Raw genomic sequence first — 23,997 nt, 5'->3', positions numbered from 1 at the left:
GGTGTTGCCATCTCCCACTGTGCGTGTGCACGGCATAGCTGGAATTCCTGCCAATTTTAGGTGGAAGCTTTGTTGTTATTGCATCATCAGTGTTGTTTAGAGAGGATGATGGTTTTCTCTTGCAGTTTTTCTTGCATTTTAATGATAACTTTTTGTTTCTTTTCCTCCTTGGCAATCTGGTTCATTGTGGGTTTGTGTTGTCAGCCCTGGAGGTTGTGGTAGGGAATGTTTCATTAACACTACTCCGTCACTTGGGTTCTAAGTTGTGTGTATTTATTTTTGTGCCTAATTGTCACTTTAGCCTATCCAGCTTCTGCTTTCATGCAGAAACAGCACTCCAGTTTTATTTTGGGGACCCCTTCCCCGACCCTCGTGTCCCTAGTTGGACTGTGTAACTTGGAGTCTTGCCTCCCCTGCCTCCCTCCTTGCCCCTGCCCCAGGGGTGTTCAGCTACCCAGGCTAGCCAAGAAGAGCACATCCTTCTTCTAGCCATAGTGAGCCTGGGTTCGGGGATGGGGTCTGACCCATTCTAGACGATCAGGGTCCTCACTGTGAGTTGGCAAATTGATGCTCATTAGGAGGGAGCAGGCTGCCCTCTTCCTCTAGGACAGTGGTTCTTAAAGCCAACACTTCCTTTTTATAAATATTTTGTTATTATCCCTTTAACACACCAAAAGGGAATTCATAGAGAATACATATGCCGTTAAAAAAATGTTGCCCTAACTCTAATGCAAAAGAGAAAAATCGCTCATAAAAAATAACATAATAAAAATAGTTTATAGAAACAGTTTATAATGGAATAGTAATGCATTAATATATACATGCATGGGCATGCCTACACTAGAAGATAATTATATGCTTGCCCCAACGTATAGAATCACTGTGAGCAGAACAGTGACAGATGGAGACATGTACAGGTGAGCTGTATGGTACCTCTAATACCATTAGTGACATTACCATTGGTGATGTGATACCTGAAATAGTGAACCTCCCTTGTTAAAATTCCAAACAAAAGAGTACAATTTTCCCCTCACTTTATACATGGTAGTATTCATGGACACTTCAGTGTATATTAAAACTGTACAGCAATGGGAATATATGTATACATATAGCTGATTCACTTTGTTATACAACAGAAACTAACACAACATTGTAAAGCAATTATACTCCAATAAAGATGTTAAAAAAAAAACTGCACAGCATATCTAGGGGCCTACCAATGTGCTCTCTCAGGATGGGGGCCAGGGTACTCTATCTTTGCTCTCTGTTCTTCTGCCTCTTTCCAGGTCACCAGTATCTCCCAGAAAGGAGCTTATATACTCTTCTGGCCTGTGATTTTGGTGGTTGCCATCCAGGGGACTCCTCTAGATCACCTGGCTCTGGTGGCCAGTGGGGTTTATGCTTATGGGCCCCACAGAACTGTAAAAATGAAGAGTTCTTAACTGGCTACCAACCCCAGGGAGAGTAGAGCAGCAGAGAGGCAACAGACTGAGGAGCCCAGTCTTTCTGTGAAAGAGGCCTATTAGCTTATCTTCATAGCTATGGCCTGAGGCTCAGGTTTCTAATTAGACACACACCTAAGGCCATCCGTAATCCTCTCCAAAGACCTCAGAGTGTGGGTGCTATCTTTGCGTTAGTTCTCTGCCATGCTTCAGAGGGCAGGTACTCTTGGCAGTGCCCCAGTTTTTACATCTGTTACCCTGGTTTTTGTGGCTGCCACCCAGGGGACATCCCTATATCACCCGTCTGTGGTATCCAGTGGGGCTTATGTTCACAAGTTAAATAAGATTGTAGCAAAGAAACAAGCCATTCTTAACTGGCTATAACTCCAGGGCTCAGTGCAAAGGGAGCAGACAGAAACAGCCATCTCAGTCTTCCCCCAGAAAAAAAAATTTACATACTTTAAAAGCTACAGCCTGAGGATCTACTCTTCAATCAGCTTGAATCTAGGTGCTGACTGAGGTCATCTCCTCTGAGACACTGACAGGTCTTTGCACACTCTCAACTACTAGGAGCCACTTAAAAAAAAAAAAAAAAGGCTGCACAAAGGTTTGAGGACATAAAACAGCTAGGCAGGGTTGAACTAAAAGGCTCATCTCCAATATGAGGTTATTCCTTTAAGACTGGAAGTGGTGGTTGCTTTATCTAATGCACAGAAACCAACACAGAGAGTCAAAGCAAATGAAACAGAGGAATATGTTCCAAATGAAAGAACAAGATAAAACTTCAGAAAAAGGCCTTAATCAAATGGAGATAAGTGATTTATCTGATAAAGAGTTCAAAATAATGGTCACAAAGATGCTCACCTAGCTGAGGGGAAGAATGGATGAACAAAGTGAGAATTTCAAAAAAGACATAGAAAATATAAGGTATTACCAAATATAAGTCACAGGGCTGAAGATACAATAACTGGACTGAAAAATACACCAGAGGGGTTCAACAGCAAACTAGATGCAGAAGAAGAAAGGATCAGTGAGCTCAAAGAAAGGGCAGTGGAACTTACCCTATCAGAGTAGCAAAAAGAAATAAACAATGAAAAAGAATAAAGCAAGCTTATGAGACTTATGGGAAAACATCATGTGGACCAACATTCACATTATAGGGGTCCCAGAAATAAAAAAGAGGGGCAGAAAACTTATTTGAAGAAATAATGGAGAAAAACTTCCCACACTGGGGAAGAAAACAGATATCCAGATTCAGGAATCCCAGAAAATTCGAAATAAGAGGAACTCAAAGAGACCTACATCAAGATACATTACAATTAACATGTCAAAAGTTAAAGACAAGGAGAGAATCTGAAAAGCAAGAGAAAACAACTTGTTATGTATAATACAAGGAAACCCTCAGAAGGCCATCAGCAGATTTTTTTTAGCAGCAACTTCACATACCAGAAGGGAGTAGAACAATATATTCATTCAAGTGCTGAAAAAAACAAAAAGCCAACCAAGAATACTCTACCAGGCAAAGTTGTCATTCAGAATTGAAGAGATAGAGTTCTCCAGAAAAGCAAAAGCTAAAGGAGTTCATCACCAGTAAACTGGCCTTAGAAGTTAAAGGGACTGCTTTAAGCTAAAACCAAAGGGTGCTAATTAGTAACAAGACATGTGAAATTAAAAATCTCACTGGTGAAGGTAAATATTAGTAAAATTCAAAATAATCTAATGTTGTAAAGGTGGTGGATTAATCACTTATAAAACAAGTGTGAAGGTTAAAAGACAAAAGTAGTAAAACTAATTATAATAATTAAAGGGATACACAAGAAAAAAAGGTGTAAAATGTGAAATTAAAAGCAAAACGTAGGGGTGGGGAGTAAAAATGTAGAGCTTTAGAATGTGTTAAAACTTAAGTTGTTATCAACTTAAAATAGATTGTTATAAATATACGTTGTTTTATATAAGCATCATGGTAACCACAAAGCAAAAACTTATAACAAATACACAAAAGATAAAGAGAAAGGAATCTAGCATACCACTATAGAAAATCATCAAATCACAAAAGAAAAGAAGAAAGGGACAGAGGAACTACAAAACAGCCATAAAACAATTAACAAAAAGGCAATAAGTACATGCCTATCAATAATAAAATATAAATGACTTAGATTCTCCAATCAAAAAACAGAGTGGCTGGAGCAGAAGCAAGAAGAACTACAGAAGCAAGAAGACACCAGAAGCAAGAAGGACTACAATCCTGCAGCCTGTGGAACAAAAAACACATTCACAGAAAGGTAGACAAGATGAAAAGGCAGAGGGTTATGTACCAGATGAAGGAACAAGCTAAAACCCCAGAAAAACAACACAATGAAGTGGAGATAGGCAACCTTCCAGAAAAAGAATTCAGAATAATGATAGTGAAGATTATCCAGGACCTCGGAAAAAGAATGGAGGCAAAGACTGAGAAGATGCAAGAAATGTTTAACAAAGACCTAAAAGAATTAAAGAACAAACAAACAGAGATGAACAATACAATAACTGAAATGAAAACTACACTAGAAGGAATCAATAGCAGAATAACTGAGGCAGAAGAACGGATAAGTAACCTGGAAGACAGAATGGTGGAATTCACTGCTGAGGAACAGAATAAAGAAAAAAGAATGAAAAGAAATGAAGACAGCCTAAGACACCACTGGGACAACACTAAATGCAACAACATTTGCATTATAGGGGTCCCAGAAGGAGAAGAGAGAGAGAAAGGACCCGAGAAAATATTTGAGGAGATTATAGTCAAAAACTTCTGTAACATGGGAAAGAAAATAGCCACCCAACTCCAGGAAGCACAGAGAGTCCTGTACAGGATAAACCCAAGGAGAAACAAGCCGAGACAAATAGTAATCAAATTGGCAAAATTAAAGACAAAGAAAAATTATTGAAAGCAGCAAGGGAAATTGACAAATAACATACACGGGAACTCCCATAAGGTTAACAGCCGATTTCTCAGCAGAAACTCTACAAGCCAGAAGGGAGTGGCATGATATACTTAAAGTGATGAAAGGGAAGAACATACAACCAAGATTACTCTACCCAGCAAGGATCTCATTCAGATTCGATGGACAAATCAAAAGCTTTACAGACGAGCAAAAGCTAAGAGAATTCAGCACCACCAAACCAGCTCTGCAACAAATGCTAAAGGAACTTCTCTAAGTGGGAAACACAAGAGAAGAAAAGGATCTACAAAAACAAACCCAAAACAATTAAGAAAATGGTCATAGGAACATACATATCGATAATTACCTTAAACGTGAATGGACTAAATGCTCCAACCAAAAGACACAGGCTTGCTGAATGGATACAAAAACAAGACCCATCTATATGCTGTCTACAAGAGACCCACTTCAGACCTAGGGACACATACAGACTGAAAGTGAGGGGATGGGAAAAGATATTCTATGCAAATGGAAATCAAAAGAAATCTGGAGTAGCAATACTCATATCAGATAAAATAGACTTTAAAATAAAGAATGTTACAATAGACAAGGAAGGACACTACATAATGATCAAGGGATCAATCCAAGAAGAAGATAAAACAATTATAAATATATATGCACCCAACATAGAAGCACCTCAATACATAAGGCAACTGCTAACAGCTATAAAAGAGGAAATCGACAGTAACACATTAATAGTGGGGGACTTTAACACCTCACTTACACCAATGGACAGATCATCCAAAATGAAAATAAATAAGGAAACAGAAGCTTTAAATGACACAATAGACCAGATAGATTTAATTGATATTTATGGGACATTCCATCCAAAAACAGCAGATTACACTTCCTTCTCAAGTGCGCATGGAACATTCTCCAGGATAGATCACATCTTGGGTCACAAATCAAGCCTCAGTAAATTTAAGAAAATTGAAATCATATCAAGCATCTTTTCTGACCACAACGCTATGAGATTAGAAATCAATTACAGGGAAAAAAAATGTAAAAAAGACAAACACATGGAGGCTAAACAATACGTTACTAAATAACCAGGAGATCACTGAAGAAATCAAAAGCAGTTCTAAGAGGGAAGTTTATAGCTATACAAGTCTACCTCAAGAAACAAGAAAAATCTCAAATAAACAATCTAATGTTACACCTAAAGGAAGTAGAGAAAGAAGAACAAACAAGACCCAAAGTTAGCAGAAGGAAAGAAATCATAAAGATCAGAGCAGAAATAAAAGAAATAGAAACAAAGAAAACAAGAGCAAAGATCAATAAAACTAAAAGCTGGTTCTTTGAGAAGATAAACAAAATTGATAAACCATTAGCCAGACTCATCAAGAAAAAGGGGGAGAGGACTCAAATCAATAAAATTAGAAATGAAAAAGGAGAAGTTACAACAGACACCACAGAAATACAAAGCATCCTAAGAGGCTACTACAAGCAACTCTATGCCAATAAAATGGACAAGCTGGAAGAAATGGACAAATTCTTAGAAAGTTATAACCTTCCAAGACTGAATCAGGAAGAAATAGAAAATATGAACAGACCAATCACAAGTAATGAAATTGAAACTGTGATTAAAAATCTTCCAACAGACAAAAGCCCAGGACCAGATGGCTTCACAGGTGAATTCTATCAAACATTTAGAGAAGAGCTAACACCCATCCTTCTCAAACTCTTCCAAAAAATTGCAGAGGAAGGAACACTTCCAAACTCATTCTATGAGGCCACCATCACCCTGATACCAAAAGCAGACAAAGATACTCCAAAAATGAAAATTACAGACCAATATCACTGATGAATATAGATGCAAAAATCCTCAACAAAATACTGGCAAACAGAATCGAACAACACATTAAAAGGATCATACACCATGATCAAGTGGGATTTATCCCAGGGATGCAAAGATTCTTCAGTATACTCAAATCAATCAATGTGAAACACCATATTAACAAATTGAAGAATGAAAACTATATGATCATCTCAATAGATGCAGAAAAAACTTTTGACAAAATTCAACACACATTTATGATAAAAACTCTCCAGAAAGTGTGCATAGAGGGAACCTACCTCAACATAATAAAGGCCATATATGACAAGCCCACAGCAAACATCATTCTCAATGGTGAAAAACAAAGCATTTCCTCTAAGATCAGGAACAAAACAAGGATGTCCACTCTCACCACTATTATTCAACATAGTTTTGGAAGTCCTAACCACGGCAATCAGAAAAGAAAAAGAAATCAATGGAATACAAATTGGAAAAGAAGAAGTAAAACTGTCACTGTTTGCAGATGCCATGATACTATACATAGAAAATCCTAAAGATGCCACCAGAAAACTACTAGATGTAATCAATGAATTTGGTAACGTTGCAGGATACAAAATTAATGCACAGAAATCTCCTGCATTCCTATACACTAATGATGAAAAATCTGAAAGAGAAATTAAGGAAACACTCCCATTTACCACTGCAACAAAAAGAATAAAATACCTAGGAATAAACCTACCTAGGGAGACAAAAGACCAGTATGCAGGAAACTATAAGACACTGATGAAAGAAATTAAAGATGATACCAACAGATGGAGAGATATACCATGCTCTTGGATTGGAATAATCAATATTGTGAAAATGACTATACTACCCAAAGCAATCTACAAATTCAATGCAATCCCTATCAAATTACCAATGGCATTTTTTACAGAACTAACACAAAAAAAATCTTAAAATTTATATGGAGACACAAAAGACCCCGAATAGCCAAAGCAGTCTTGAGGGAAAAAAATGGAGCTGGAGGAATCAGACTCCCTGACTTCAGAGTATACTACAAAGCTAGAGTAATCAAGACAGTATGGTACTGGCGCAAAAACAGAAACATGGATCAATGGAACAAGATAGAAAGCCCAGAGGTAAACCCATGCACCTATGGTCAACTAATCTATGACAAAGCAGGCAAAGATATACAATGGAGAAAAGACAGTCTCTTCAATAAGTGGTGCTGGGAAAACTGGACAGCTACATGTAAAAGAATGAAATTAGAACACTCCCTCACACCATACACAAAAATAAACTCAAAATGGATTAGAGACCTAAGTGTAAGACCGGACACTATAAAACTCTTAGAGGAAAACATAGGAAGAACACTCTTTTGACATAAATCACAGCAAGATCGCTTCTGACGCACCTCCTAGAGAAATGGGAATAGAAACAAAAATAAACAAATGGGACCTAATGAAACTTCAAAGCTTTTGCACAGCAAAGGAAACAATAAACAAGACAAAAAGACAACTCTCAGAATGGGAGAAAATATTTGCAAACGAATCAACGGACAAAGGATTAATCTCCAAAATATATAAACAGTTCATGCAGCTCAATATTAAAAAAACAAACAACCCAATCCAAAAACGGGCAGAAGACCTAAAGAGACATTTCTCCAAAGAAGACATACAGATGGCCCAGAAGCACATGAAAAGCTGCTCAACATCACTAATTATTAGAGAAATGCAAATCAAAACTACAATGAGGTATCACCTCACACCAGTTAGAATGGGCATCATCAGAAAATCTACAAACAACAAATGCTGGAGTGGGTGTGGAGAAAAGGGAACCCTCTTGCACTGTTGGTGGGAATGTAAATTGATACAGCCACTATGGAGAACAGTATGGAGGTTCCTTAAAAAACTAAAAATAGAATTACCATATGACCCAGCAATCCCACTACTGGGCATATACCGTGAGAAAACCATAATTCAAAAAGACACATACACCCCAATGTTCATTGCAGCACTATTTACAATAGCCAGGTCATGGAAGCAACCTAAATGCCCATCGACAGACGAATGGATAAAGAAAATGTGGTACATATATGCAATGGAATATTACTCAGCCATAAAAAGGAATGAAATTGGGTCTTTTGTAGAGACATGGATGGATCTAGAGACTGTCATACAGAGTGAAGTAAGTCAGAAAGAGAAAAACAAATATCATATATTATCACATATATGTGGAACCTAGGAAAATGGTACAGATGAACCGGTGTGCAGGGCAGAAATTGAGACACAGATGTAGAGAACAAACATATGGACACCAAGGGGGGAAAGCAGTGAGGGGTGGGGGTGGTGGTGTGGTGAATTGGGCTATTGGGATTGACATGTATACACTGATGTGTATAAAATGGATGACTAATAAGAACCTGCTGTGTAAAAAATAAATAAATAAAATTCAAAAATTAAAAGTTTGCCAACCAAAAAAAAAAAAAACAGAGTGGCTGAATAGATATTAAAAAAACAAGACTCATTACATGCTGCCTACTAGAGCTTCACTTCAGATATAAGGATACACACAAGCTAGAAGTGAAGGGATGAAAAAAGATATTCCATGCAAATGGAAACCAAAATAAAGCTGGAGTAGCTATACTTAGACAAAATAAACTTTAAGATAAAGGCTGTAATAAGAGACAAAGAAGGGCATTACATAATGCTAAAGGTATCAATCCAATAAAAATATATAACATTTGTAAATATTTATGCACTCAACATAGGAGAACCTAAATATAAAATATTAACAGACCTGAAGAAAGAAATAGATAGCAATACAATAATAGAGAACTTTAATACTTCACTTTCGTCAATGGATAGATCATCCATACAGAAAATCAATAAGGAAACATTGGTCATAAACAACACGGTAGACTAGATAGACTTAAACATTTAGAGAACATTCCATCCAAGTAACAGAATACACATTCTTCTCAAGTGTATGTGGAACATTCTCCAGGATAGATCATATGTTAGGCCACAAACAAGTCAATAATTTAAGAAGATTGAAATCATGTCAGCATCTTTTCCAACCACAATGCTATGAAACTAGCAATCAATTACAAGAAAAAAACTGGAAAATTCACTAATACATGGAGATTAGACAACATGCTACTGAACAACCAATGGTCAAAGAATAAAAAAATACCTTGAAATAAATGAAAATGGAAATACAACATACCAAAACCTATGGGATGCAGCAAAAGCAGTTCTAAGTGGGAAGTTCACAATAATAAATGCCTACATAGAGAAACAAGAAAAATCTCAAATAAAAAATCCCAATGTTACATCTTAAGGAAGTAGAAAAAGAACAAATGAAACCCGTAGTAGAACTAAGGAAAAAACAAGGATCAGAGTGGAAATAAATGAAATAAAGCCTAAAAAGACAATAGTAAACATAAAAAAAAACTAAGGTGTTTGAAAAGATAAAAATGACAGGGCTTCCCTGGTGGCGCAGTGGTTGAGAGTCTGCCTGCTAATGCAGGGGACACGGGTTCGAGCTCTGGTCTGGGAAGATCCCACATGCCGCGGAGCAACTGGGCCCATGAGCCACAACTACTGAGCCTGTGCATCTGGAGCCTGTGCTCCGCAACAAGAGACGCCGCGATAGTGAGAGGCCCGCGCACCGCGATGAAGAGTGGCCCCCACTTGCCACAACTAGAGAAAGCCCTCATGCAGAAATGAAGACCCAACACAGCCAAAAATAAATAAATTAATTAATTAAATCCTTGTTTAAAAAAAAAATGACAAAACATTAGCTACGTTCATCAAGAAAAAAGGACTCAAAATCAGAAATGAAAGAGATGTTTCTACTGATACCACAAAAATATAAAGGATCATAATTACTATGAACAATCATACACTAAAAAATTGGACATCCCAGAATAAATTCCTAGAAATTTACCAAGATTGAATGATGAAGAAATAGAAAATCTGAACAGACCAAAGAGTAGTAAGGAGATTGAGTCAGTAATCAAAAACTTCCCAACAAAAGTCCAGGACCAGGTGGCTTAACTAGTGAGTTCAACCAAACATTTAAAGAATGCCAATCCTTCTCAACTATTCTAAAAAATAGAATGTACACTTCCAAACTCATTTTATGAGGCCAGCACTACTGATACCAGAATGAGACAAGAACACCACAAGAAAAGGTCAATATCCCTGATGAACATAGATGCAAAAATCCTCAACAAAATATTAGCAAACTGAATTCAACAATACATTAAAAGTATCATACATGATAAAGTAGAATTTATTCCAGGGATGTAAGAATGGTTCAGTATCCACAAATCAATGTGATACCACATTGATAAAATAAAGGATAAAAACCATATAATTATCTCAATAGATGCAGAAAAAGATTTGACAGAATTCAACATCCATTTATGATAAAAAAACTCTTAACAAAGAGGCTATAGAGGAAATGTACCACACATATATGGTGTGTTTAATAAAGGCCATATATGACAAGCCCATAGCTAACATCATTCTCAACAGCACAAAACAAAAACAAAAAACAAAAAACCAAGAAACCAAAAAAAAAAAAAAGTGAAAAAATTTCCCCTAGAATAAGTAACAAAATTTTCCCCTAAAATCAGGAACAAAGTAAGAATGCCCACTCTTGCCACCTCTATTCAACATAATGTTGGAAGCCCTAGTTACAGCAATTAGTCAAGAAGAAATAAAAGTTATCCAAATTGGAAAGGAAGAAGTAAATTGTCATTATTTGCCGATGACACGATATTATGTATATAAATTCTTAAAGATACCATCCAGAAACTTGTTGGAACTAATAAACGAATTCAGTAAAGTTGCAACATCTATACACTAATAATGAACAGTCAGAAAGAGAAATTAAGAAAAATCCCATTTAAAATAACATCAGAAAAAATACCTAGGAATAAATTTAACTAATGAAGTAAAAGACCTCTATACTGAAAAATATCAGATATTGATGAAAGAAACTGAAGACACAACTTAGTTGCAAAGATATTCCATAAGAATGGATTAGAAGAATAAATATTGTTAAAATGCCCATACCACCCAAAGCAATCTACAGTTTCAACATAATCCCTATCAAAATTCCAAAGGCATTTTTCACAGAAATAGAAAAAATTCTAAAATTTGCATGGAACCACAAAAGGCCCTGAATAGCCAAAGCAATCCTGAGAAAGAAGAAGAAAGCAGGAGGCATCATGTGCTCTGATTTCAAATTATGTTACAAAGCTCCAGTAATCAAAACAGTATGGTATTGACATAAAAACAGACACACAGATCAATGGAACAGAATAGAGAGCTCCAAAATAAACCCACACATATATGGTCAATTAGTTTATGGCAAAGGAGTCAAGAATACACAATGAGGAAAGGATAGTCTCTTCAATACACAGTGTTGGGAAAACTGGACAGCCACATGCAAAAGAATGAAACTGTACCACTAATTTACACCATACCCACAATTAACTCAAAATGGATTAAAAACTTAAACATAAGACCTGAAACCATAAAACTCCTAGAAGAAAACATAGGCTGTAAGCTCCTTGACATTGGCCTTTGCAATGAAATTTTGGTTGTGACACCAAAAGCAAAGGCAACAAAAGCAAAGATAAATAAGTGGGACTAAGTCAAACTAAAAAAGCTTCTGCACAGCAAAGGAAACCATCAATAAAATGAAAAGGCAACTTACCAAATGGGAGAAAATAATTGCAAATCATATAATCTGATAAGGGGTTCACACCCCAAAATATATAAAGAACTCATACAACTCAAGAACAACATTAAAAAATCTGATTAAAAAATGAGCAGAGGACATTCTTTTCCAAAGAAGACATACAGATGGCCAACAGGCACATGAAGACATGTTCAACATCACTAATCATCAGGGAAATGCAAATCAAAGCCACAATGAGAGATCGCCTCACTTCTGTTAGGATGGTTATTATCAAAAAGACAAGAAATAAATGTTAGTGATGGATGTGGAGAAAAAGGAAGCCTTGTGAACTTTTGGTGGGAATGTAAACTGGTTCAGACACTATGGAAAATAGTATGGTGTTTCCTCAAAAATTAAAAATAGAACTACCATATGAATCTGGCAGTTCCACTTCTGGGTATTTATCCAAAGGAAACAAAAACATTAACTTGAAAAGATATGCACCCCCATGTTCAATGCAGCATTATTTACCATAGCCAAGACATGGACGTGTCCATCAATGGATGAATGGATAAAAAGATGTGGTGTACACACACACACACACACACACACACACAGGAATAATATTCAGCCTTAAAAAAAAGAAGGAAATCTTGCCATGTGGCAACATGGATGGGCCTCAAGGCATAATGCCAATGAAATAAGTCAGAGAAAGACAAATACCATATGCTTTTACTTATCTATGAAATCTAAAAAAGAATAAAAACCTGAGCTCACATATACAGAGAACAGATGGTGGTTGCCAGAGGCAAGGGTGGAGGGTGGACAAAATGGGTGAAAGAAGTCAAAAGGTACAATCTTCCAGTTATAAAAAAGTCACGGGAATATAATGCGATGGTGACTATAGTTAATACTATATTGTATATTCGAAAGTTGCTAAGAGCACAGATCTTAAAAGTTCTCATCACAAGGAAAAAATGTGTAACTATGTGTGGTGATAGAAATTAACTAGACTTATTGTGGTGATCATTTCACAATATATATAGGTATTGAATCATTATGTTGTACGCCTGAAACTAATGTTATGTCATTATGTTATATACATCTCAATTAAAGATAACCCCATTTTATATATAAAGTCATTTGCAGAGTTAAGTCTAGACTCAGTTCATTATAAATAGGCTTTCCACCTACATGAATGTCCAGTGGGAGGTTAGAAATTTGTGTAGAACATGGGAATTCTTCTTTGTATAGGAGTGCTCCGTGCTCTGCAGGATGTCTAGCATGAAATTCAAGCAGTAGCTCCCCACTGTCATTGTGACAACTCCAACCATCCCCAAAGATTTCCAAGATGACTTCTAGGGGGGTGCTGCTGCCGCCCCCCCCATTCCTCTCATTGAGTAGCACTGTTCCAAGATGGTGAACTTTATGCTTGGGCTGCCTGCGGTCCTCTCTCCCAGCTTCATGGAAGCAGCCATTTGTGGAAGCTATGTATGAAGCCAACGTGGAGAGGATGGCAGAACAGAGAGGGGGCAAGGGAGAAAGGCAGAGTCCTCAAGATATTATTTGAGCTCCTGGATCCAGCTATGCCTGAAGTCAGATCTAACATCTATACTTCCCCCTTCACATGAACATTAAATGTCATTTTTCTTGCGTTTGGTTTCTGACATGTGCAAACAAAAATTTAGTCTAATACATGCTTCAAAAGGCAGTTGTAGGGCTTCCCTGGTGGCGCAGTGGTTGAGAATCTGCCTGCTAATGCAGGGGACACGGGTTCGAGCCCTGGTCTGGGAAGATCCCACATGCCACGGAGCAACTAGGCCCGTGAGCCACAACTACTGAGCCTGCGCGTCTGGAGCCTGTGTTCCGCAACAAGAGAGGCCACGATAGTGAGAGGCCCGCGCACTGCGATGAAGAGTGGCCCCCGCTTGCCGCAACTGGAGAAAGCCCTCGCGCAGAAACTAAGACCCAACACAGCCAAAAATAAATAAATTAATTAATTTTTAAAAAAAACGGCAGTTGTAGACACAACTTAACTTTTTTTTTGCTTGTTCAGTGATATTTTATCATTACTACTGACTTATTTTTTCTCCTGCAAAGTAGGAATAGAAAGGGAAGGTGAACTCTAGGGTGTTACGTTCCAATAGGTCAGACTTAGTAAAGCGTATGAGCAAATGACTCTACCTTCTCTTTTTCTCATGGAATTGATCTACACCCTGCCCCACCCCACCCCCACACACACATGAACTCTAGCAGGCATATTCATACACTATGGTCACGTTCTCTGGGTATAACTGATTGGACCAGGGATGCACCACTCAAATTCTCTTTCCCTGGAATTACAACCCAGGGCCTGGCGGACTGAAGCACTCTCTCCAGGGCTGGAACTGTTACCAGGTGACAATGAGCACTAGGGTGGGGGAGGGGGGAGAGCTGTAAGGCAGCTTTATTCTGCCTGGCGGCTTCGGGAAACAGGAGAAACTGATTAGCAGATACATAGAACGAGGAAAAGAGACACAGAGTTTCAGGAACTTTCTAGTTCCAAGACCCATTGCTTCCCAAGATCCAACTATAGTCTGCTCTTGGGCTCTTTAAGAAGCCCTGTATCTTTAAGTGAATTTCCACTCTTTGTTTACATCTCCAGTGGGTTTCTATTACTTGTCTCTAAAGAATTCTAATCTAACACTTTATTCCTATAGGTATTCTAAGTTTTCTCCTCACATCAAATCAGATCACCAGGAAGCCACACTGCATGGTGAGGGTAAGGGGGTGGGTTGTCCCTGCAGAACCAGGGGGTTGGGAGAGGTGGTGGGGAGCTAAGTGTTGCCCTTGGCTTTATTTTTAATTTTTCTTTTCAGAGTTTCTTTCATTATTTTTTAAAACGTCTTTATTGGAGTATAATTGCTTTACAATGGTGTGTTAGTTTCTACTTTATTAAAAAGAATCAGCTATACATATACATATATCCCCATATCTCCTCCCTCTTGTGTCTCCCTCCCACCCTCCCTATCCCACTCCTCTAGGTGGTCACAAAGCACCGAGCTGATCTCCCTGTGCTACGCGGCTGCTTCCCACTAGCTATCTATTTTACATTTGGTAGTGTATATATGTCCATGCCACTCTCTCACTTTGTCCCAGCTTCCCCTTGGCTTTAATCAAAGGTCAACACAAGAAACAACCACAGGCTTTCACAATCAAATCTAGAGATCCAGGCTCTGAGCTTCATCAGCTGTCTCTTAGGGTAAGTTACTTAACTCCCCTGATCTTTAAGCTTGGGACAATAATGACAACCTAGCTCCCAGGGTTGCAATGGCAGCTCAGTGAGATGAAGACAGAAATGTGCTCAGCACAGTCGTCTGGGCTCAGTAAATATTTCTCCTACGTCCTCCCCTTTCCTCTTTGCAACCTTGCTCTTAGCTGTTAACCAGTTCCTCAGTATCGGCACAACAGGTAATGCCTCTCTTGCACTTGAATTTTAATCTGAAATTCTGACAAAGCACAGAATGATAGAGGAGGATTGGGTCTTAAAAGTTATCTAGTCCAATCCCCACCCTGTTTAATTTAAATTTTTTTAATTTTTAAAAGGTTAGAGTTGCATATAGGTTAGAGAGCCAACTAATTCTATAAGGTTTATGAAGGCAAACAGCAGTCTCTAGACCTCACCACCATCTTACCCTCCCTAGAGGCAATCTTTCCTTGTATCTGGCTGATAACCTCCATGCCACCAAATACCACGCTTGTAACGCCGCATATTTTTCGGGATCAGGCATCATCTATTGACCTCTCACTATAGAAAATGAGGATCTGCTCCCTTATTTTGCAGATCAGGAAGCTGAAGTGGTTCAAGACCAGTGACTTGTCCAAGGCCCCACTTAGATAATTTGAGGTTGAGGTCAGAATTGTTTTTTTTAAAGCTTCTAAGCATTGTCTCACACTCGATGCAAGTTTGAGTCGCTGCCAAGGCAGTGAGAGCTTCGGAGGCGGAACTTCAGCATTTAAGTCTTGGCTCTGATGCCTCTGGCTATGTCCTCTTGAGAAAACCTTTTCTGAGCCTCAGTTTCTTTATATCTAAAATAGGCACATTTTTAAGGACTTACAGGAATAAAGGGGGACGGCATGGTCAAATGCTGCATGAATGTGAGTGATGATTGTGAGTTCCAGCTACAAAAGCGTAGGCACAGTAGTGGCTTCCCAGAGCCTCATTTTCCTCATCAGCACAATGGGCCTCACCTGGCCCCATCTTACCTCCTGCTCCTCCACTCCAATTCAATGGCCTTATTTCTGTTTCTCCAACTGAACTAAGGGTTTCCTCACACTTGCCCATTTTTCTACTTTAAACACTTCTCTTTCTCACTCTCTTCACAGGCTCTTCATCTGACTCATCCTGACTCACACCTCAGGTCTCAGCTAACTGTCCCTGGTTCAGGGAAGCCTTGCCTTTGCCCCTGACTCAGGGATGACCCCTCCTTCCCCAACCCCATGCATGCTCTGTGCTCTATGCCTGTCCTGCATAGAACAGATCGTGCTTAGAGTCTATTGTGATTTTTTCTTGCTGAATGTCTGAGACTGTGTGAGCACTGCAACAACATCTGCACGGTCCCCAGGTACCCACAGCCCGGGCACAGGGCAGACACATGGTAGATGCTCCACTAAACATTCTCTCTCTTGGCTGAATACCAGTGCATCTTGCTGAACCAGCTCACTGCTAGAACCACCAGCTCAACCTTGCCCTTCCAACTCACCGACTAGAGATGCAGAAAAGCTGGTTGTCCTCAAGTTCATGTTTATTTCAACAAAAGCAAAGTCCGATAGCTGAATAGTAAGACAGGCTCAGCAGGCAGGGCATACCCAGGTGGGTTACTGTTTACAGAGTGTCCTGGCCTGGCTGGTAACGCACTGTCTTCATCGCCAGCCATGGACCTGTGGCTCTCATTTCTCTTGAAGGAACCAAATCTTCTTTAAATGAATCCTTAAACAATAGAGGGCCAAGAGGCAGGGAGCGCCCAGCTCTGCTGCAGAGCTGCGGGGCATCACTGCAATTCACATGGTATCCTCGCAACTGAGGAAGAGGGGCCAAAAAGAATCAAAAGCAGAAACAAAGCTTTTCCGAAAAGGCATTCCAAGAAAGCCCTGTACCCTCAGAAAAGGGTGGCTTGGGTCATTTCCAGTTGTACTGTTGGGGAAAGAGTTATTTCTCTTTTTTAACTTTCAAATACAAAGATACTGTTCAGTGGCAATCATGTGTTCCTGATTTTTGCTGATTTTCAGAAGTCAAAAGTATTCTTTTAAAAAGATAAGGCGAACTGTGTTATGATATTCTATCGTTGGAAGAGAAATTTCTAGTGCTAAACAAATTCATACCTAGAAATATTTTCCATTCAATGAACACCTGAAATAGATGTTGTAAGGGGACTTAAGCATGTGGTAGGACCGTTTAGATGACAAATGATGGCAGTTATTAAAAGCCTGGGCACTGCAAATACAAGGTACAACTGCCATCTCCCCACTCCCACATAGGACAGGGGTGGCTAAGTTTTGGTAACGGTTGAGCAGGACAGTTGAGAATGTTGGCTCTAGAATCATGCTGTCTGGGTTTGAATCCTGGCTCTGCCCTTTAACACCTGCATGACCTTGGGCAGTTTACTCAACCACATAATGCTTCAGTTAGCTCATTAACAAAGGAGCAGCAGAAGAGTACCTGCCTCATATTGTGTGATTGGCTGAATGACTAAGTGATTTGATATATATATATATATATATATATATATATATATATATATATATATATGGCACTTAGAAGGGTGTTTGGCCCAAAGTAAGTACTCAAAAAATATTAAGCTCTTAAGTCAAAAACTAGACACAACCCATGTGCCCATCAACAAGCCAATGAATGGATAAATTGTGGTATATACATACAATGGAATACTACTCAGCAATGAAAGGAAAAACTATTAACACACACAAGAACCTGGGTGAATCTCCAAATAACCGTGCTGAAGGAAAGAACCTAGAGCAAAAAAACTATATGATTCCATTTACACAGAACTCGTGGAAAAACGAACAAATCTATAGTCACAGCACATCAGAGGTTTCTTGGGACTGGAGAGGTGGGAGGGAAGAAAAAGGGGCACAAGGGAACTTCTGATGGTGATGGATATGTTTACTGTCTTGACTGTGGTGATGGTTTCAGGAGCGTATGCATGTCAAAACTGATCAAATTATACACTTTAAATATGCGGCTTGTATGTCAATTATGTCTCAATAAAACTTTTTAAAAAATGTCAGCCATAAAAAAAAAAAAAAAAAAAAATGTCAGCCATTACAATTTCCCACTAATCCCACCCTTGTTTACACAGCGCCCCAGGTGGTCATTAATGGATCAGAGTCACTCAATTCTAGTCCTATTGGTTATCCCTGGTTTAGATGAGCTTTTCTGATTCTCTCCTACTTTTGAGAATTTATGATTTTGTAACTTACTAGTGCTCTGACCTTAGACAAGTCACAAACTCTGAGCCTCCATGTTTTCCATCAGGAACATGGAAATTATATCTACCTGCCTTTCTGGATAGTTGTGAAGGTTGAATGTGGAAATGTTCATCAAAGTGCTCCAAAACACAGTACAGTGTTAGGCAAACACGAGGGACTGACATGTGCTGTATTCGTTTGAATATCTGATGTATTTGCCAGGACTTGGTCTGCCAGCAGAGCTTGAGACTAAGCACCTCTTAAAGCAGCCCTTTTTACAAATACTACTTGGATTGATGGTTTTTGTATGAATACCATTTTAGCTCATTTTTATGGTTACTCATCAGGCTGTGAGGAGGAGGGATTCAGAGGTGTCAGAGTCTTGAGGGACCCAGGCCAGGCCACTTGGAGAGGCATGGCCAGTGTTAGCTGGATCATCTTATACAGGAATTTTCCAGGTGGAGATTCTGCTACCTATCAAAGCTTCTTCCTTCTGGCCAGGGCCCCTTGCCCTTTGATGAGTTAAAGTCTGCTGCTGAGTAGTGTAGCAGGGACTGGTTTGATCCCTTGTGTTAGAAAAAGACAATTGTTTAGTATCACTCCAGAGAGCCTGCAGGGGTGTTTGCAAGAAACAGCACTTGTTAGAAGACCTCATTTTAGGGGTGAGAGGGAGTTTATAAACCCGGAGTAAAAAAGAGTGGAAAGATGCAAACTAAAATTGTACCAAGTATGTGCCAAGAGGTATAAACCAAAACACTAACGGTGGTCACATTTTGACTTAGGGTTAAGCTTTTTACTTTCTTCTTTCAGCTTATCTGTATTCTCTAAATTTTCTACGAGTGGACATCACTTTTTCAATAAGAAACTTAAAAAAAAGCCAAACCAAAGTATTTCTGGTATGGAATTGCTACCTTTGTTCAGAAAAGCAAGAAACATTCCTGTTACCTCTAACCAATAAAGATAACATCAGCTGTAAACAGAAAAAGAATTAAAATGCCTAAGTATGATCTGCCAGCTCAGGCATCCGCCTCTGAAAGCTGTGCCACTGGGTAGTTTCAGGAAGGTCCTGCTATGCCCCTTGACACCCAGATGAAAAAGATAATGCTGTCCCCAAGCCTCCTTACGTCCCTTAATGCTAGATCTTGCTCTGTAATCCATACGTAAATCTCAATTCTTCTTGAACCCACATGTTTTCTACCTGTATGACTCAGCTTGAGCCTAACCCTATTGGACCCTGAATTCCCCCAAAACTATTAGTCACTGGGTTCCACCAAGAGTGATGAAACACTGTCACCGGTTCATGGCCATCCCTGCTCAAACCGAGACCGGAAGCCACCGCAAAGAACTTTCTAAAAAGTATGGTGATCCCAGGAGCATTTCATGTGCCCACTTTGGCCATGCCCCACCATTGTCCTTTTGTCTTACATTTCACTGCAGAGCCCAAACAGTCGAATTTCAAATCCTGGGATTTACCCGCTGTGTAACCTTGGGTGAGATAGTTAATTTCTCTGTATCTCAGTTTCTTTGCATCCACTTACCTCCCTCAGTAGGTCCCCAGCAGCATGGGAATCAAATCTTCACTCTGCAGATGGATGAAAAAAGACTTTGAATAAAATCCCAGGCGATGCTTCAGAGACTTCAGTTTTATCTCAGCAAGCAGCTTGGATGAAGCTCTTAATGCAGCCTCCTAGGGAGCCATCTCTTCAAGACTAGACATCATCTCGCAAAGAGCAAGTTGGAGCCAAACTCAACCTTCAGAATCCTAAAAACCTATGAGGGGCTCTGACTACAACGGCTTTTATTCACCCTCCCGTAACTTTCACACCTGGGAAGTTTTAAAAACCAGATGCCCAGGATGTAGCCCCACACCGATTAAATCAGGATCCCTGAAGGTGGGACTTAGGCTTCAGTATTACAAGCTCCCCCTCCCCAGGTGATTCTAATGGGCAGTCAAGGCTGAGAAGCGCTGCCTGGGTCTAAACCAAATGTCATGGGTTTATGAATGTTTTCACAGTAGTAATGGGTCACAGGTGGTGACTAATGTGTGTTGATATTTAAAGATATGCGATGCTAAGAAATTGGCAAGATTGGGGGCAGAAAAGGTTCAGGAATGGGGCCCTTTAATGAAATAGGCTGGGACTTGGGACCCTTTGCTGCAGTGCTTGCACCTGGACAGACAACTCTGAGCAACAAACTCCATAAGATGTTACGGATAAAACCTGAACGAACGTTTTGGCCAACCGAATACAAAGACACTCTAAGGGACTAAAAATAACTGCATGAATGCTCAGTTGGGCAAATTATGAACAACAGATACCAAAAGACAAAAACCCAGCTTCCACTTCTGAGGTGCCAGGAACAAAAGCAGGGGCTGCCCATGATCCCTGCACACGGCACCACCCGGGGGCAGGCAGACCACCTAAGCCGTCCCTCTGGCCTGACCCACCAATCCACTCCCACCCTCACCCCATTTAAGGGACCAGCTCACCCCGCCTCGGGGAGCAAGCAAGGGCACCTGTTACTGGTTTTCACTCCCTCGTGCAGCAGCAGGAGACTCAATAAAGCCTTGCCTGAATTCCTCGTCTGGCCTCTTAGCAATTTCTATTAATTAAAGAGTCCAAGAACCTAGATCAGTAACATTAAGATGTCAAAGCTCCATAGTATTTGATCTCCTTTTCAAAAGATGCTTGGCTTGGGGGATCCGCAGGTAGTACTGCTTGTGTTCTTGTAATTTACAGAGCTTTAGGGGAACAGTTCCCTCTTGTTTGCTAACACCTGTTCTGCTCTCAGAGCCTCCTACGTGAAACCAAAGGCAGGGCTGGGCAAAGGCAAAGCTGAGCCTCGCCCTTCTGAAATGGCCCTCACGGAGGAGAACTGATGTATAAAGGGGAAATGACCAACCCTCCCACACATGCTGAAGGTGCAATGGGAGCCGCACCTGGAACACAGGGAAGGGGGCTATGGAGAGTCTCTGAAGAGGTGAGGGGAAGCTGGAGGAGGCCATGAGGGAGGGACGAGGGCTGTGTGTCCCTAAGAAAGTTTCTCAACCTCACTGTGCCTGCTTCTTCAAAGGTCAAATGGGGATAATAGCATGTATCTCAGGGTCACTGTGAAGACTGAGTTAATACAGTCTATGGAAAGTAGATAGTGCTTGGCACTGAGAAAACCCTTACAGGTTTAGCTGTGCTTATTATTATCATCGTCAATATTAAGTAGCAGTGGTTATTCAGACTCTTCTACAACCTGGATTAAGTTTTCCTTTGAGAAACTTTTGAGAGGCAGCAAACTCCTTTCCATTGTAGCTTTTGGGTAATGCTTTGGATGGTCTTTGAACTCTGACGTCCAAGGTCTGTGTTTGTGTCATAATCATGGTTGACATCTACACCACCTGTAATAATTTAACAGTGTGCTTTCACTTTATAGCACATTTCTCTACAAAAGGTCATTTGTTCTTTATCCCCTACATCAAAACATCTATCTTTACCTCAAAAGCTGTGGGTGTGGGTACCATACAGCAAAGGACCAAAAAATTACACAAAGTAGATAAGGGGCTATATGCAAATAACATTTAAAAGGCTTAAAAAGCAGTAGATGGATTGCCGCAACCATGATGCCCAAACGAAAGAAGCAGAATCAGCAGCCTTCGCCACCGCAGCAGCAGTCCCTCCACCCCTCCCCACTGCCAGCGCGGGAAGAGCCAGGAGATGAGGAGGATGAGTGCCATTGGACCACCCAGCCTTCTGGGCACCCCCCCAATGACCAATGGAAAGACTGGTGGCCCCAAGTCAGACAAATTCGACCGCCCTGCCTGCCGACACTTTGCCAAAAAGGGCCACTGTCGATATGAGGACCCCTGTGCCTTCTATCACCCAGGTGTCAATGGACCTCCTCTGTGAGACTGTGCCTTCCCATCCACACTGGACGGAGCTCTCTGACCTAGCGGCCATATACTTCCCTGTGGCCCTGTGATGGCTACCATGAGGCTGTTCCACCCGCCACCCTCAGTCAGTCCAACCCCACCACCACCTCCCTCACTTGGGGTCCAGAATCGTGTTCCATCACTGGTGCACGGTGTGCACCCTTTCTTCCGATCCAGCCTCTAGAGACTCGCCTCCCGGACCCCATCTTTGCTCCATTCAGCTGCCTCCTGGATCCTCTTCCCCCTTGCCAGCTGACTGTGGAACAGGAAACCTCTTTGGTGCCATTTCTTGTGCATCTGTCCACCCAACCCTCGGTATTGCCCTGGATTCCTGAGAGCCCTGGAGCAGTTTCCTACCATTCCCTTCTTCAAGCTGCTTGTTCTAAGTCCTTTTTATGTGACACCCCCTCCCCGCCAATGTTGTCAGCTGCTCTGTGCCACTCACCAGGTTGTCTGACCTGGGGTCGAGTTGGGATGACTGGTACAGAGTCACTCCTGAGAGGCCATGCTCCCTGCTTTTGGATGTCGTGGTTTCTGTGTCAGCAGCGTGATCCCCACCACTGTGGTCTGTGATCACTGTGCCTTGTGAAACTGAGCATCCCCTCAAGGCCTTTCTCAGTGTCCGCAGCATTTCTGTGACTTCCCAACACTAGAGTAAGTTTGTCTGCCAAGATGCGTGGGGCCGTTGGTGCCCTCTAAACTTTCCCCACCTCCTGACATGGGAGAACTGTGAAACTTCCACAAGACTGCCTCTCTGGTCCTCCCCATTCTCCCAGTGTCGGTTTCTCTGGGTTTCACACAGGCCCAAGAGATGTCCTCTAAAGCCTTGGATGGGCCTACCCTATCTCCTCTCCGGCCCATTTTAGTTAGACTACATTATTGTTAGGCCACCAGCCCTTTCGTTTGAATTCGGTGAATCTCCACTTGGTCTTCCTGTGGGGGAACTGGGCGACAGTACTGTTGCCCTCTTCCCCTACATCCCTGGCACTGGTTATTTCCTGTGAAAATGGCAGTGAACAGGTTCAGTTTTGAACTGGCCCTGACGAAATGTGTCAGGAGTTGTGTAGGCAAGAGGGAGGGATGAGAGCTGTTGGAGAACTGAGAATTAATTTTTTTCTTTTTAACGTTTTTTATATTAGTAATAAAGGCAGTGGAAACAAAAAAAAGCAGTAAATGGTGTATATGTTTGGTAATACTACGGATCACACTACAGAAATAGCCTTTAAAAAATAAAATCTATAAACTAGGCTGTAGGTTCTATGAGGTTGGGATACTGAATCTGTCACGGCAGTGCCCAGCCTATAGGAGGCATTCAATAAATAGTCCTTGACTGAAGGAATGTTAAGCTTTTGTTGAATGCCTACCATGTGCCAGGCACAGAGTAAATTAAAATACCCCTTAAAAATAATAGAGTTGATTCAGAGATTGAGCACCATAAAATTTATTTACTTAAAACTACATTAATTGTTAAAAACTATAAAGGGCATCATGGTAAAGTAATGGCAGAGATTTCACAAGGAACCCTTGAAAAGCAACTTCCTAGAACATGGGCTGTAGATGCAGACTGCCTGCTTCATATCCCAGCTCCACCACTTACAAATTCTGCCATTTGGAGCAAGTTTCTCAACTTTTCTGTGCCTCAGTTTTCTCATCCATATATGAGGATAATATTAGTACCTCCATATATGAGGATAATATTAGTACCAATATGGTTATTGT

General features: G+C 40.4%; 1 pseudogene across 1 annotated transcript; it reads left to right on the top strand.

Moving 5' to 3' along the window:
- The first annotated feature begins 18,203 nt into the window (after positions 1-18,203).
- On the top strand, positions 18,204-23,951 carry LOC309646464 (proline-rich protein 3 pseudogene; annotated as a pseudogene). The gene has a single exon. The product of its transcript is annotated as a proline-rich protein 3 pseudogene (transcript).
- Positions 23,952-23,997: the final 46 nt, after the last annotated feature.

Source organism: Balaenoptera physalus (genome assembly GCF_965194825.1).
Source record: "Balaenoptera physalus genome assembly, chromosome: 17".
In the NCBI taxonomy this organism is placed as follows: domain Eukaryota; kingdom Metazoa; phylum Chordata; class Mammalia; order Artiodactyla; family Balaenopteridae; genus Balaenoptera; species Balaenoptera physalus.
The sequence above is the reverse complement of the archived record's forward strand: the minus strand, read 5'-3'. Positions and strand labels throughout refer to the sequence as shown.